Source organism: Sus scrofa, chromosome 10 (assembly GCF_054392235.1).
Source record: "Sus scrofa isolate SSC_HxYL_T2T_F1_AM1 chromosome 10, Sscrofa_HxYL_maternal_Yorkshire_Landrace_v2.0, whole genome shotgun sequence".
Lineage (NCBI taxonomy): Eukaryota > Metazoa > Chordata > Mammalia > Artiodactyla > Suidae > Sus > Sus scrofa.
In genome coordinates this window covers 5,234,763-5,250,387 of record NC_139392.1, presented here as the reverse complement: position 1 = coordinate 5,250,387, position 15,625 = coordinate 5,234,763, and the positions used below count along the sequence as shown (strand labels likewise).

The following is a 15,625-nucleotide window of genomic DNA, read 5'->3' as shown; positions in this document are numbered from 1 at the left end:
GGGATCAAACCTGCGCCACAGCGGTGACAACACCAGATCCTTTACTGCTAGTCTACTAGGGAACTCCTCTTTTGCTTTATAAACACTTATCCCATATGTTTGTATCATTATACATTATATAAGTCCAATTTTTAAGTGTAGTCTCTTTTAACATCTAAAGATATTTTAGATTTTCTAGATAGTAATTCATAGTTTTTAAATAACAAAAATTTTGTTTCATTTTCTCTGTTCCTTTATATCTGAATAGTACTTACCTTATTAAACTGGATAGAATACCCAATACAATGTGAAATTAAAAATTCTTAGAGTATCTTGTAACATTAAGAATGGTTTTATTTTTTTTATAACCAAGTATGGTTTTTGCTATATAATTTTGAAGATATATGTGACCAATTTAATAATGTTTCTTCCCATTGCCACTTTGGTAGGCAGTTTTATAATAAATAATTGCTAGTATATTCAAACATTAATTTTGCTTCTGTTAAAAATTTATAAATATTTTCTTTAACCTGTTAAAATGGGGGTTTCATTATATTGATTTTTCATGTTAACCAATTCTGCATCCTTTAATCAGAAAAAATGATGTTACAGTATTATCCCTTTTAAAATGCATTAGTAGATTTAGTTTGCTACCAGTTTAATTAAGGGATACTCAATTCTAAATATGAAAAAAAAAATGTGGCGCATTATCACTTAAATGTGAAATTTAAAACAATGCAAGAAGCTAGTGGATATAACTAAAAAAAAGCAGACTCATGGGAACAGAGACCAAACCAGTGATTGCCAGTGGGGAGAAGGAAGGGAGGAGGGCAATGTCAGGGTAAGACATTAAGAGCTACAAACTATTGTGTATAAGCTAAGCTACAGCAATATAACCTTTAAAAATTATGAATCACTGTATCATACACCTGTAACTTCTGTAATAGGGAACATCAACTATATTTGAAATTGAAAACTAACATTTTAAAAAAGAAACAATAGCTTACAAATATTGCTTTCCTATACCAATCTTGATAGATACCATGTTTAGCTTATACTTGCTTGTAAGTTTCATTGATGTTCTCTTCTTTTCTCAACTCTGAAATTATTAAGCTGAATAACAGTCCTCTCAGATACTCAGGTCCTACTCCCTAGAAACAGTGAATGTTGCCTTAGATGGCAAAAGGAACTTAGCAGATGTGTTACAAGTCAGGATCTTGACATAGGTTATCTTGGGTTATTCAGGTGAGTCTTAAATGTAATAACAAGTATCCTTATTATAGGGAGCCAGGAAGATACTTAACTAGATAAGAGAAGGAACAGTGGTGACAGATCAGAGACTGGAATATTGTGGTCACAAGCTAAGGACTGCTGGCAGCCGTTGGAACCGGAGGAGTGGATTTTTTCCTGGAGCCCCAAGAAGGAACCAGCCCTGTTGAGACCGTCATTCTAACACAGTAAGACTCACTTTTAATTCTTGGGCTCTAAGATGTTAAGAGGATGAAATTCTGTTATGTTTGTTACTGTAATATATTACAGCAGCAATAGGAAACATATAAACTTATACACATATGTATATTTTGTGTGCATGTGCATGCACATGTGTAGGCAGGGATACGACTAAGTGTTTCAAAAACTTGTAAAAGGGTGTGGAGTTTTTTGTTTTTTTATGTCTCACACTCAGTTTCTTCTATATATAGTGTGTTCTATCAATAATGGTTTTTCTTCTGTGATGTGTTCTCACTGTACTTAATAGACTTTAAATTTCTGCTTCTATATTGGGCCAATTTCCACATAATCTATTTTGATGTTATAGTGTTAAGGGCAGAAAATGTTTAAATCATACATCATCCTCGGGAGGAAAACATTGTCATTATTAAGGTCGTCAAACACTGCCAACTGATGGCCGAAATGCATGGCTTCTATCTAGGGGACAAAGCTAAATTACACTTATCAGCCTCTCTTAACGTTAAATATTGCCATGTGCCATAGTTGCATGCAATTAAGTGTAAGCAGAGTGCTGAGTGTTAAATCCATCCTGGACCATGAGTGTATCAACCTGCAGACATTTCTTGCCTTTCCCATATGACAGCTAAACATGAAGTCTCAGGATGACGTTGATAGCCAAATTCCTGACACGGAAAAGACTGCGTAAAGCAGGGTTCTCGAATGCCCGTGTGGAGTGGAATACTCTGACTTTTAAATTGCAGCCAGCCAGAAAATTCCATCCTGAAATAGTGCATGAATGAGAAATAAACATTCATTGAGTTTAGCCACTGATACACAGTCACTTGTCAAGAATTTACGTTATGTTAATTTTCATGTCTGCTCTTAATTTTTAAGAATATGTTTTACCTAAAAGTCTATATTTTATTTATATGTTTAAATAAGTTATATATATATTTTTAATATTTTGTATCTTTGAATTCTTTGGGGAATTTTTGGTAGGATTCTGTTGTAGGCTCTATTTGCTCTGATTCATGGTGCAGTGTTCCCTTGTGTATTTTGTTATTTTTGGATGTAACATCAGTTTCTTGGAAAGTATTAAATAGAAGTCATTTGACTCCTGAAAGAAAGATAAGTTCATTTTGAAGAAAAATAATTCTTTAATGTTTATAATATCTTAGGAAATTACTGGTGAGGGACTAGGTTCCATGAGTATTTTCATGTTTCTTCAGTCAGGACTTTCTGAGCAAAAATTCCTTTCAGCTTTGTTTAAAGAATATTATAATGGTGTCAACAAAAATTAATCAGTTAAGCTAAGAATTGTAAAATTTTATTTGAGCCAAATTTCGGGATTGTAACGCAAGAAGAGCATCTCAGAAAGCTCCAACAACTGTTCTGCCTGTTAGAAGTCAAAGCACAATCCTGATATTGATGATATGCTGTCAGTGTGTAGGTTTTCTGCTTTTGGTTGTTTTAGGATTAAAAAAATCAAAAATGTAATTAAAAAACAAGAAGTCAAAGCACAGTTATGCATAAATAACTTTTTTGAGCCAGAGAGCTGGACATTAAATAAGATATTTTTGACAGTTTACGCAGTCCAGGTCTAATATCTTGGCCTCTTACAAAATCAAGAAGGACTGTTTTCTACTAGGGGGTTGTCTTATTGGTGCTAGGAGAATGTTACTTTATGGTTGAGCAGGTATTTTGCTGGTGGGGGACGTTTGGTTGATACATAATGCAGATACACCGTCCACAGTAGGGGGTGAGGGTAGGCCAAAGGGCAGAGAAAATTCTTGCAACTTTTTTTTGTCTTGCCGTAACAATATGAATTTTATTTCATACTGGCAGGTATGTCTTGGAAGTAAGGATAGTGGCCTCAGTAGAGACCTGTTGATTGTATTTGTGTCCTCTCTGGAGCCATTTATTCCCATCACGAAAGGTAATTGATGGGAGTTATCTGTTGTGGCTCAGGGGGTTACAAAGCCCACTAGTATCTATGAGGATGTGGGTTGGATTCCTGACCTCACTCAGTGGGTTAAGGATCCAGCGTTGGTTGCCATGAGCTGCAGTGTAGGTCACACACATGGCTCAGATCTGACTGTGTTGTGGCTGTGGTGTGGGCCGGCAGCTGTAGCTTGGATTCAGCTCCTAGCCTGGGAACTTCCAGTGTCACAGGTGTGGCACTAAAAAGCAGGGGAACAACAACAAAAATATATAATTGGGCTTGGGACCTTCTATTCTCTCCCCAGAGAGGATATGTTTATATTAGAAAGATAAAGACTCTCCTTGTCTTCTCAGCAGGAGAGGATAGGCAGCTATACCAGGTGTAAGATTCAAAATTTCAAGGTTCCTCTTCTCTGGCACAGAACCCTGTACACCCAGGTCACATCCGACTCTCACTGCAGGGTCCAGTGAGTGATCAAGGTATGAGTATGCTCTTCTTCAAGAGGTTTCATGTGTAATTAAGTCTCTGATTCAGAAATCTGTGTTTGCATCAGCATTTTATATATGTACATGTGTGTGTATGTTTAACCATTACTTGTACTGAACTATTTTTAAGTAAATTCTTTGCTTGGAGTACACTGAATTCATTCTGCAAATTCGTATGAGGGCTAGCTTCTGATCATTAATTTTTAGGGGCAATTTTTTTCCAACTCCACTGAGTACCAAATTAAGAGAAGCAATTTTCTAGAGCTCTGGAGCATAGGTTTACTCTTAATTCACCTTTATCTAGAAACTGGAATCCCAATTTAATGAGTATCTTATTTTATATTCTCCAGCGAAAATTCTCCTTTGTGTCCTATCCCCTCTATTCCTGGAATGTGTGAAAGCTAAAGCTCCCTTCATTTCTGTTGGTTAATACTCTCATTGCAAGTCATTTTTTACATGCTCCGCTGAATTTCCAGGGTTTCTTCCTCCATTTTTTTTTTTTTTTTTTCTTTTTAGGATGTCACCTGCGGCAGCATATGGAGGTTCCCAGGCTAGGAGTCTAATTGGAGCTGCAGCTGCTGGCCTTACACCACAACCACAGCCACACAGGGTCTGAGCCGCATCTGTGACCTACACCACAGCTCACTGCAATGCTGGATCCCCAACCCTTGGAGCGAGGCCAGGGATCAAATGCACATCCTATGGACACTAGTTGGGTTCACTCCCACGGTGCCACCATGGGAACTCCTCCCTCCATTTAGTTTCTGTCTTGTGTACACCCTGCTCTCTTGCCAGCTCTTTGCCTCCTTTAGGAAATTTTATTTTCCATACATCTAAGTTACTTTCAGTTGAAGCATTGCCCTGACTGGCTGGTCTACCACATTGACTGGAGAAGATAAGCCCCCTGAAGTCTTCTCATTCCTTTAATTTTAAAAAAATTGATAAATGAGTGTTTTGCATTTTAAAAATGTATGTGTGGAAGGGAGGCAAGAATGGTGGCTCTTGAGGGTAGAGCAGAACTAGACTGCAAGTTACTGTTGTGGGGATCTGTACCATCATACATTTGTCACAGCCCATGGCATCCACAGCACAAAAAGCAAAGACGGATGTCAACTCTTAAAATGTTCATAATCATAGAGAAATAGTGGCTTCTTAATTCCAGCGATTGGACCCCATGCGCGCAAGATATAAATAACAGGGCAAACTGGGAGGAGTGAGAAGAGGGATATGAAAACGCTGTTTTTACTGCTCAATTTTTTTGTAATCCTAAAATGGTTCAAGAAATAAGTCTGCTAATGAAAATATTTTAAAGTGTGTCACCTTTTTCATGAAAAGGTCTCCATTAAACACTGTTGAAATGTATGGACAATGACTTAACTATCACTTGGTAGAAGGCAGGATCCGAGTGCCTCTGGCTCACTTTCTACGACTTTGATTGTTTTTAATTCTACTAATTAAATATTTAGAATTTAAGATTTCTGATTCTGAAGTTGGAAATCACTGAATAAAATTTAGCAGTTTATAAATAGTTATTTTCTTCGTATGGGTGAATCACTGCCTAATGAGATGCAGATCAGAGGTAGATTTTGTAGCACTTGACAAATTTACAAAAAACTGTTGTGCCTTATTATAAAGATAAAATGTCTGACATGAGAGAAGAAGAATGGGACTTGGCAACTTAGAAATAAAAATACTTTTGAAGAACATTTATTCATTTATTGACATTAACTTATATCAGAATACATAGTAAGTTAATTTAAAATATTTAAACTATGGAATGGAAATAAAAATACTCATAATTTAAGCTCTTAAATTATCAATTTTTAAAGTTGAAACCATATAAAATATTTTATTTGAATAATTTTTCAAATATGCAAACAAGTATCAAATTTTTCTTTAAAAATCATGTAATCAAAATAATCAAATTTGAGGTTTTCTGCAACTTACAAAAATGATGTAATTCTTCAGTATGAACCCTTTCTATTAAGCATCAGTTTATATGCGAATAAAATAATTTGGATAACACAGTTTTTATTTATCTATTTTAAGCTCTAGAAACTTGAGTAATATAGCTTCCTAAAATGCATTGTTTGAGACTGAGGATTATATATATTTTGAATAAACACTTGGGTAACCTATTTATTTATGATTAAGCTGGAATCAAGATAAAAGTTTTTAAAAATTGAAAGATCTTTTTCTTACAGTAGATTTAACTAAGTGAAATTGGAAAAAAGTGGGTAGTTTAACAGACGGCCTCCATTATGGTTCATTCTTTAAGGCAATAAAGGTCAAAATTAGATCAATTTTATCAGAGCAAAGTACTAATTTAAAAAAATTACATTCAATTGTCTACATCTAAAAAGATGGTGCTCTTCCAAGGATACTGGTAAATGAAGCTAGACTGATAGAGAATTTAATCACCTTTTGATAAATTGCAAATCCCTTTCCTACGCCTTACTTACAAGTTGTCCTTTTTCTGTAAAATGTCTTGAAAGCTGAATGAGACCTAATTGACTAAACATTGCATCGACATAACTGCTTTTCAAATGCGAAGGGCATAATAATATTTTATTGTTCTTGATTCAAAGCCTATTGAATGTTAAAACCTGGTCACAGTGTTTTCCAGTGAAAGGTTTTAATTTTTGTAATTGTATTTTTTTTCTGTAAATTTACATTAGTTGCATATGAGTAAGTTTAAGAACTGTGATTTATGCCCACAGGTTTCTCTCTTCCTATGTGGAGTATTTAATATTGCCAGAGAAAACAGAAGGTTATAAATTAGGTCTGTAGTTTATACGGAGTTCATAAACTAAGAACACAGTAAAAAACATGATGGATACTCGAATTCAAGGAAGCAGTTTTGCAAACTACACTCCAGAATCTGATTTATAGATAAAAATGTTTCACCGGTAATTCTGGACTGTCATTTAGAAGTACCTGCATAACAACACACATGAGCTTTATTCTTTCAGTTTTTAATTATTTTATGAAATTTATTACTAGTTCATTGTGTATGAAAATTTTTCTCAACAGGTAAATCTTTTAATCTAATGTTTTTAAAGGATATAAGCTTAATAAGATTTTATCTGAAATGATAACTCCATCTTTCCTCCTAACCCCAGATCACATGACTAATTCATCACAGAGGTATCTTTTTGCTATTGATGTATACATACTTTATTGATCTGTGTCCTGATGTATATTTTAGTGTCTTTTGATTACACAGAGTTGCTGAGTTGTTGTGCACTGATATTATTTCAAGTCTCATAATGATATTTAAATGCTCCTCGGTAACATTGGAGTTAGTTGTTATCTTCTTAGAAAACACAATTATTTTGAAGGGTTAACTACAGCTGCAGAAGATAATATTATATTAGTATTTACATATTGTTAATAATAATGTTGATTTTGGAGATGATTTTGATGCTATGACAGGTAATTTAACATTATGAACGTTTAGAGATTACTATTATGAAATGGTTTTTTTTCGGTGTCTATAAGGTGTTATCTCCTTCAGCTACTCTGTTTGATCCATTTTATCCGTGAGAAAACCATAGTGTGGGGATGGCAAGTTTTCAGAGCAAGTCAAACCCTCCACCACATCCCAGTAAGCACACCACTACCCCGTCTGCTTAAACTGGGCAGCGGTGATGCTTCTTCGCTGACTATTTTACGATGCCAAACTCTTGCTGTTGTTTTATAGTCTCAACATTTCTTGGAGGTAATTGGGAGCTAAATATCTTAGAAAAGGAGCCAGATTCTTAACATTTTCAAGGAAAACCATTCAGAAAGAGGCAAAATTGTGTAATAAAAATCCGTGTAGTTATCACCCCGATGCAGCAGTAATCGTCTCATGGCACATCTTGCCTCATCTGTATGGATAGCCACCCCCTATTATTTTAAAGCTGATTTCAGATACCATCTTATTTCATCCACATGTTTCATCTACCGTGTCTCTCCTATCTCTGTTTATCTTTTATCTATAATATGAACACAATGCACATCACCCTGTGAAAACATTTAATTCCTAGTAACTTTAATTTCACATATCCATTCAGTGTGGAAAATACTACTATATATACTAATGTACATATACACACACATTTACATATGTGGTATATAGTATACACACATAATACATGTTATATGATGTACACGTATGTGTGTTATATAAATATATAGTACATGTAATATGCATGTACATGATGTACATTATGCATATAATGTAATGTGTAAACATGTATCATATTGTGTATATGATATACATATGTATGTATATGTATGTGTGTATATGTATATTATGTGTATATGTGTATATAATATACACATGGGTATATATGTGTATGAATGGATGTGTGCACGTGTATATGTATGAGTATATATATGTGTATTACATACATATGTATATTTTTTGAATCCAGACTCAAAAGATTCACACATATGAATGACTGACATATCTTATGACTCATTTAATCTAGAGATTCCTTTTCCATCCTTCCTTGTTTTGCTTTTTAGTAATTTTTTAAGAAACTGGGTTGGTTTTCCTATAGAATTCTCTAGGCTAACGATTTTTGTTCCCATCTGTGTAGTGCAGCTGTATTTCCATAAAAAAATTCTGAAAATGGTTAGTTAATACTTGAAGCATTGATTAAATTCAGGTTCAGAGGGAGAATGCTCAGATGACACGTGACATGCACGCACATCTCTTTTGCTGAATATCAGTAGCCATCAATGTTCAGCACTTGGATTCATTAATTTTTTAGAAATTACAAAATTAATTACAATATTATCAATTTGTTAGCTGATATACATTAATAGAGTAACATCTTCTCATCACATTTTTAGTTACACTGATATTAGTTTATTAAGTTAAAACACAGAAAAAATTCCTGCTGTTTCCCTTTGCAGTTTTTAAAATAATGAGTTGATGCATTGGTGTCTTCAAAAGAAAAAAAATCAAATTCTGTGTGTTTGGGCCGTAGTCTGAACTACTCTAAAAATACTACCATAGGGAGTTTCCTTTGTGGCTCAGGGGTTAAAACACCCAACTAGGATCTGTGAGGATGCAAGTTTGATCACTGGCCTTGTTCATTGGGTTAAGGATCCGGCATTGCCGTGAGCTGTGGTGGAGGTCACAGGCGTGGCTCGGATCTGTCATTGTTGTGGCTGGGGCGTCGGCCGCCAGCTGTAGCTCTGATTGGACCCCTAGCCTGGGAACTTCTGTATGCAGCAGGTGCAGTCCTAAAAAAAAAATTCCTGTAGATTGGTGGCTTAAACAACAAACATTAATTTCTCACAGTTCTGGAGGCTGGAAAGCTCAAGATTAGAGTACTGGCAGGTCAGTATCTGGGGAGGCACTCTTCCTGGTTTGCAGAGGGCCGTCTTCTCCCTGTGTCACACGTGGCAGAAGTGGGTAGAAGAGCCCCGGGGTCTTCTGTATGAGTGTTAACTCCATTCACGAATGCTCTGCTCTCAGGACCTAATTATCCTCCTAAGGCTCCGCCTCCTAATACCATCAAGGGTTAGGGTTTCTCCGTAAGAACTTGGGTGGGAGTGCAAACTTTCAGTTCTTAACAGCGTGTACATGTATGTATACATTTATATACGTGTGTGTATGTTAAATATACATATATACATATATATATATATATATATATATATATATATATATATATATACACACACACATATTTATTTTGGGGTCTCCATCTATTGCCATCATTATTATCCCTTTATCCTTAATGGAGTTCTAATTACGCTATATTTGCCCATTGGGCATCATCTGCAAAAAGCCGAGCGTCTTTTTGTCTGGTGTTACGAGATGTTTCCATCTCAGGCTCATCTTGCGGACCTCCTGCCAAGGATTGAAATCAGCCGTTTCTCCAATGAGGATTTTAAGAGGAAACAGTATTTAGAGGTCAGTAGTTTGGTGTTGCAAATGCTCCTGGCTTTGGCGTACTCTTTCTTTTTAGGTTTTTTCATTCAAAGGGACGGAAGTATATTTTTGCTCTTACTTTGTTTTTTAGTTTTAAGATAAACCACATTAGGAATTAATACTGATATTCTTAGTTCATATTCAGGACTGGAGGGTCTTTTCTCAGATGTTTCTGTCTATGTCTTTAAGGTAGAGAAAAAGCAAATAGACCCTATAGACAAATAAAGGTATGAATTATGTTGTTTCTCATCAGAAATCATGCCTCATATCCACTAAGCCCTGCCTTCTGGTATTGAAGCTCTTGTATGATTTCCTCCCCTTCAGCTGGACCCTTGCCTTGTTGCTGACCAGAAGAATCTGACCAAGGTAATAGGGTGTCACTCCTGTGATGATTTTACCTTGTATAGACGTCATCTTGCTAGCACACTCACTCTAGCGTCTCTCCTTTGCTGATTTTCCAAAGTGTCCTGCTACAAATCTTAAATCTGCACGGAAGTTAACTCTAACAGCATGAAGGATCTTGGAACCTGACCCCTTTTCAGGTGAACATCCAGATGAGAGCTCAGACCTCACGTAGGCGTTAATTTCAGTTTTGTGAGACCGAAGCCAAGTTCTCAGTTAAACTTTGCCCAGACTCTGAATCACAGAATATGTGTACGATTTTAAATCACTAAGTTTGTGCTAATTTATTAAACACATTCTCTCATCTTTGTCTGTCTTTCCTTTCCTTTCCTTTTTTTTTTTTAATGTCTACCAAATTTTACTCCAAGAACTTTGTAAGGAATTGGTTTTCTACGGGCAAAAACAATATTGTTCCTTGTGTTATAAATTATGCTGGTGTAAAAATATGTTTGTGATTGGTCCTGGGGCAGTTTTGGAAGGTCAGTTTGCATGTATTTAAGGTGTGACTATCCCCACTTAGACAGTTGGGTGGAATCCTCTCTGCTGACATTGAGGAGAATAAAAATACAATAGAGAAGGTTTTTGGGGGAAATGATCATGAAATTTTTGGAAAATTATCTCAAGAATATAAGTCCTTTTTTTTTTTTTTTTTTTTTTTTTTTTTTTTTTACTGCAGTTGGGACTATGGATTTTGGTTTCAACCCAACCTAGATTTATTTCTCCACTCTCTAAATGGAAAAAATGAATAGCCTTGGACCAATAACTTATGTAGTATTTAAGTCTCATTATATGCATACGTAAAATACAATGCTGGTTTCTACTTTACAGGAATAAAGTAGAGATTTAAAAATAAATAATACATATGGAATGGCTAGCATAATATCTGACACGAAAGAAGCTCTCAAAATATGCCATTATGTTTATGATTAATTATGATTTGCACTTTCGTTGTCTCCTAGTATGGGGAAGTTGTGCCTGAGTAACTGATGCTATTGTCATCATCTGCTTTTCCAAACAACAGAGATTGAAAAATGTATGGCATTTCCAGAACAGTTGCAGCAATTTAAATAGTTTTTGAAAACACCGTAAGAATAGGCAATTCAAAAAATACACTTCCTCAAAAAGCCTTTTGTTACTGTTAGCTTTCCTATTGATCAAGTTATTTCAAACCTAGTGGCATAAAACAAAAACCACTTTGAAAAAATCCTTGGGGACTTGTATTTTTCTAAAATGTGGCTATTTGACTTTTGCACCAAGGTAATAATAGGATACAATTATCTAATTTGAGAAATGTTCCTATTCCTAGCACTGTTTCATGTGATTTCTGCTGCCAAGTAGAGAGATAATAAACACAGACTTTAGAAACTATCCCAGACTTCAGATCTCAGATCTAGAACTGACTAGGATATGACATTGGAAAACTATATTCTTGGTCCCCAGTTTCTTCCTCTATAAACTTGAAGGATGTTAGCATTATTTAAATGGGTTGTTGTTGAAATTAATAAATCACTGCATATAAAGTCACATAGGAAAGCATAAAGCTCATGGCCCCACATGGCCCTCAGTAAGTGTGAATTGTTCTTACCATTGTTAACGCTGGTTAACTCAACTGGGAATGTAGCTGGGAAAAACTTGAGCTGGAAATCAAATAGGGAAGAATTTAAGTTTGTATTGAGAACACTCTTTAAGGTAGTGCTATAATCATCCTTCCCTGACCCATTTGAGAGGCCTAAAAGGATATTATGTGGAATTTCCTTCTTGAATGGTTTGTAGGAAGATAAATTGAAATAAAATAGCAGTAAATTGCTGGTGAGGAGCTTAAGTGAAAATGGGAGTAGGGGCCTGCTGGCTTCTTCCAACCAGGTGTACCAACACCTAAAAATCAGGAGGTTTTGCTTTTAAGCCCAGTAGTTATTTTCAAGATATTAAGTTAACATTGTAGTCCTCTGGAAGAGGAAAGGGGTGTTTGTGGGAGGTTGTTATGCCTCCCATTTTTGATTCGTAGATATTCCCTTTCTCTACTGTTTACTCATGTATATAGAGGCAGAAAATACTTATAAACACTGAAGCTATTTCTCAGGTACTAGGATGGTGAAGAAGAACAGTGAAAGCAGTCATTATTTACAGATAATAAAATTATTAAAATAGAGTACCTCAAAAATCAATGAAAACAGTTTGATCATACAGTAATTCAGCTACAAGCACAATGGGAGTTAAACATATTAAAAAGCAAAGCATTGGCTTTTATGCATCAATAAATCCCAAGGAAAAGTATGATGAAAATTATCCCATCCAGCACAGGAATAAAATACTCATGTATGTTTCTAAAATAAAACAATACACCTAAAGAAAAATAAAACACTTTTCAAAGCACAAAAATCCATTAAAATGTTTAAATAATTGGAAAGATGTATCCCTTAGAGAAGAAGAGAAAGGAGGTGGAAGAGACAGGGGAGAAAAGAGAAAAAGACGTAGCATCAGTCAGTGTCTAGACAGGAGACAAAAACACGCAGTAATCTGAAGAACTATAAACAGTATTGAAGAGATTATTACTAAGAGTCAATACAAAATGACTCAAACGTTTCTCTAAAGAAATGTACTAAAAAAGTGACAGTCGGAAGAGGTTCTCCTCCCCAAAGCTAGAATTCAGACCTCCCTGGAGTGTGACACTGGATGTGTCGGAGCGGCCCACTGAACGGCAGAGAAGGTTGCTGGGTCACTCAGGTCCAAGTGGGTCCTCAGTGGGTGGACCGAGCCTGTGAGCAGGAAATTCTGAGCAGGGACGAGGAAACCAGAAGCTTCTCATCTGTGCCATTGAGCTCAGACTGGAGGGTGGGGAACCGTGGTGGGACCTGTCCATCAGAAAATCACCCACTGGAATGTCATCCAAGTAAAGCTGGCGGACAGGGGACGGTGGGCTAGCCAGCAAGTATGCAGTCCTTACACAAACCCACAGGAGGATGCTGGCAGGCAAAGCTGGCAGAAAACCTCGGTCAGGGAACCTAAAGTAGGCTGAGATCAGTAAGCATGGAAAAGCAGTTCCAGACTTTCAAGGAGATAAGCCTCTGTTGGGTATCAGTGTGCCTAAGCTGGCAGCAGAAGCCCTGCAAGCCAGGAACTCCCTGGAGAGCTGGTTGACAGGGATTGTTGAGGCAGGGAATCGAGAGCCTTCACTAGCAAGCTGGAGGCTGCAGGTTACTGGTGTCTTCACTTAGGGCAGCTTGCTATACATCACAGGAACAAGTCAAGAAAAGCACACAAGTAAGAGTGCAAAACAAACAAACAAAAACAGTATCTCCTACAGGACCCCTCTATTACCCTCTGCCAACAAAGTTAAACATTGAACAGCTGGCAAAGAAGAGTCAGTTTGGATCTAAGAGGCATAAATGGATAAAAGGCATGATATGTTTTTCTTTTTTTTTTAGGGCCACACCCACAGCATATGGAAGTTCCCAGGCTAGGGGTTGAATCAGAGCTGTACGTGCCAGCCTATATCACAGCCACAGCAACGAGGGATCCTAGCCACATCTATGACCCATAACACAGCTCACCACGGCGATGCCAGATCCTTAAGCCACTGAGTGAGACCAGGGATCAAACCCACATCCTCATGGATACTAGTTGGGTTCAGTTCCTCTGAGCCACATCGGGAACTCCAGATAAAAGGTATGATTTTGATTGTTAATTATGTTCAAAGTAATTTATAGATTTGATGCCATTTCAATGAAAATCAAAATTCAGTTTTGGTTGAAATTCTCAAAAATACATTACAGGTGCTCCAGAATGGCAGATTTAAACACAAGTCCAAGGAGTCCTAAAATTCTGCCAGTGTGCAGTGGTGCTGTCCTGGTGTTCAGGGCTTATTTAATCAGAGCAGCTGAGCTTTCATCTGCTTTCTATCTAAGAGTGATGCACCAAGTTTGATAAAAAGGATTCTGCTCTCACAAGACAACATTTGAAAAATATACTCTGCAAAGACTTAACGAGAAAAAAAAAAGACAAAAAATGCCCTGGAAATCATTTAAACGTGCAATTATCATAAGCTTCATACTGGAATATTTATTCAAGAATAAATAGATAACTATGAAAAATTGATTCCAAAAAGACCCAATTATAATAAACAACTTGGTGGATGTTGCAAGAGGCAACTCAGATCAAAGGGAAAAATGTTCATTAGTCAACAAAAGGTGATGGTCTGATTGAAAAAAAATTTTTTTAAAAAAGTGTCAGTCTATATTCTCATAGGACTTAATAAAATAAATTCCAACTGGAACAATAGGAATGATTTTTTTTTAAAGGGCCTCAGGTGTGGCATATGGAAGTTCCCAGGCTAGGGGTCGAATTAGAGTTGTAGCTACCAGTCTACACCACAGTCACAGCAACGTGGAATCCGAGCCACATCTGTGACCTACACCACAGCTCCGACCAACTCCAGATCCTTAACCCACTGAATGAGGCCAGGGCTGAAACCTACATTCTCATGGATCCTAGTCAGGTTCTTAATCCACTCGTCACAACTGGAACTCCAAGATAAATAACTTTTAAAAAATGTATAAAAGTTTTAAAAAGTGGCTATTGATCAAATCTGGAGACTGGGTAGGATATTTAACTTTTGAAGAGATAGATGTACTCACAAGTTAAAATGGGCATATTTGCTTTCAAATATTAAACTTTTATATCAAAAGTAAATAAAATTTATAAGCAAGAAACATTTTGCAGTTCAGACAGGGCAGGGGTCCTCCCCCCCGCCACAGCCCACTCACAGAGTATGGAAATTCGTAGGCCAGGGGTTGGATCTGAGCTGCAGCGGTTGACCTATGCTGAGCTGCACACCAGATCCTTTAACGCACGGTGCCTGGCCAGGGATGGAACCTGTGCTTTCACAGAGATCTGAGCTTGTGCAGTCAGATTCTTAACCCACTGCACCACAGCAGGAACTCTGTGTCTACCTATTTTAAATAATACGAGTTCATAGAGAAAGGGGGGTGATCACATACAATTCTAAATCCTCAATAAATAAATGGGCGTCATCGGATTATTCACAAAGGAAAGCTCTAAGTGATGAACACAGAGGCCAAGAAAACTTTATAATGGTAATTAAAGTCATTATAACTAAATGTATGTATACCAGATAACCTAGAACATCTTAAGAGTTGACTCTTAGAAATGCTAGATTGGGTGCAGTCATGGGTGTCTGTCAATCTGTGCCTAAAATGAGTAAGCAACCATGAAACAAAACTAATTTTAATGTGAAAAATGTGATTAAGTAGCAAATGCTTGTCTTCAAGTATAAAAATATAGTACCCCAAAGTTGTCAGCAAATACAGAAGGACATTTTGCTATATTTCTGTAAAGAATTTCAGAAGTATAAAAGATCTCCAGGCCCAATGTCAGGAAAGTCACTGAGGAGGCTGGATGGAGCTGAACGTGGAC

The 15,625-nt window shown here is 36.6% G+C and overlaps 1 long non-coding RNA gene across 3 annotated transcripts in view; it reads left to right on the top strand.

Annotated features, from left to right (window-relative positions):
• The window catches only part of LOC102166515 (uncharacterized), a 291,152-nt gene that overhangs the window by 111,778 nt on the left and 163,749 nt on the right, over positions 1 to 15,625 (top strand). For 2 of the 3 annotated variants that reach the window (XR_014817255.1, XR_014817254.1), the window contains exon 2: positions 1,263 to 1,436. This is a non-coding gene — a long non-coding RNA (uncharacterized LOC102166515). Of the gene's footprint in view, positions 1 to 1,262; positions 1,437 to 10,114; positions 10,157 to 10,253; positions 10,498 to 15,625 lie in introns of those variants that run through there. The other variant, XR_014817253.1, reaches the window with a different exon arrangement.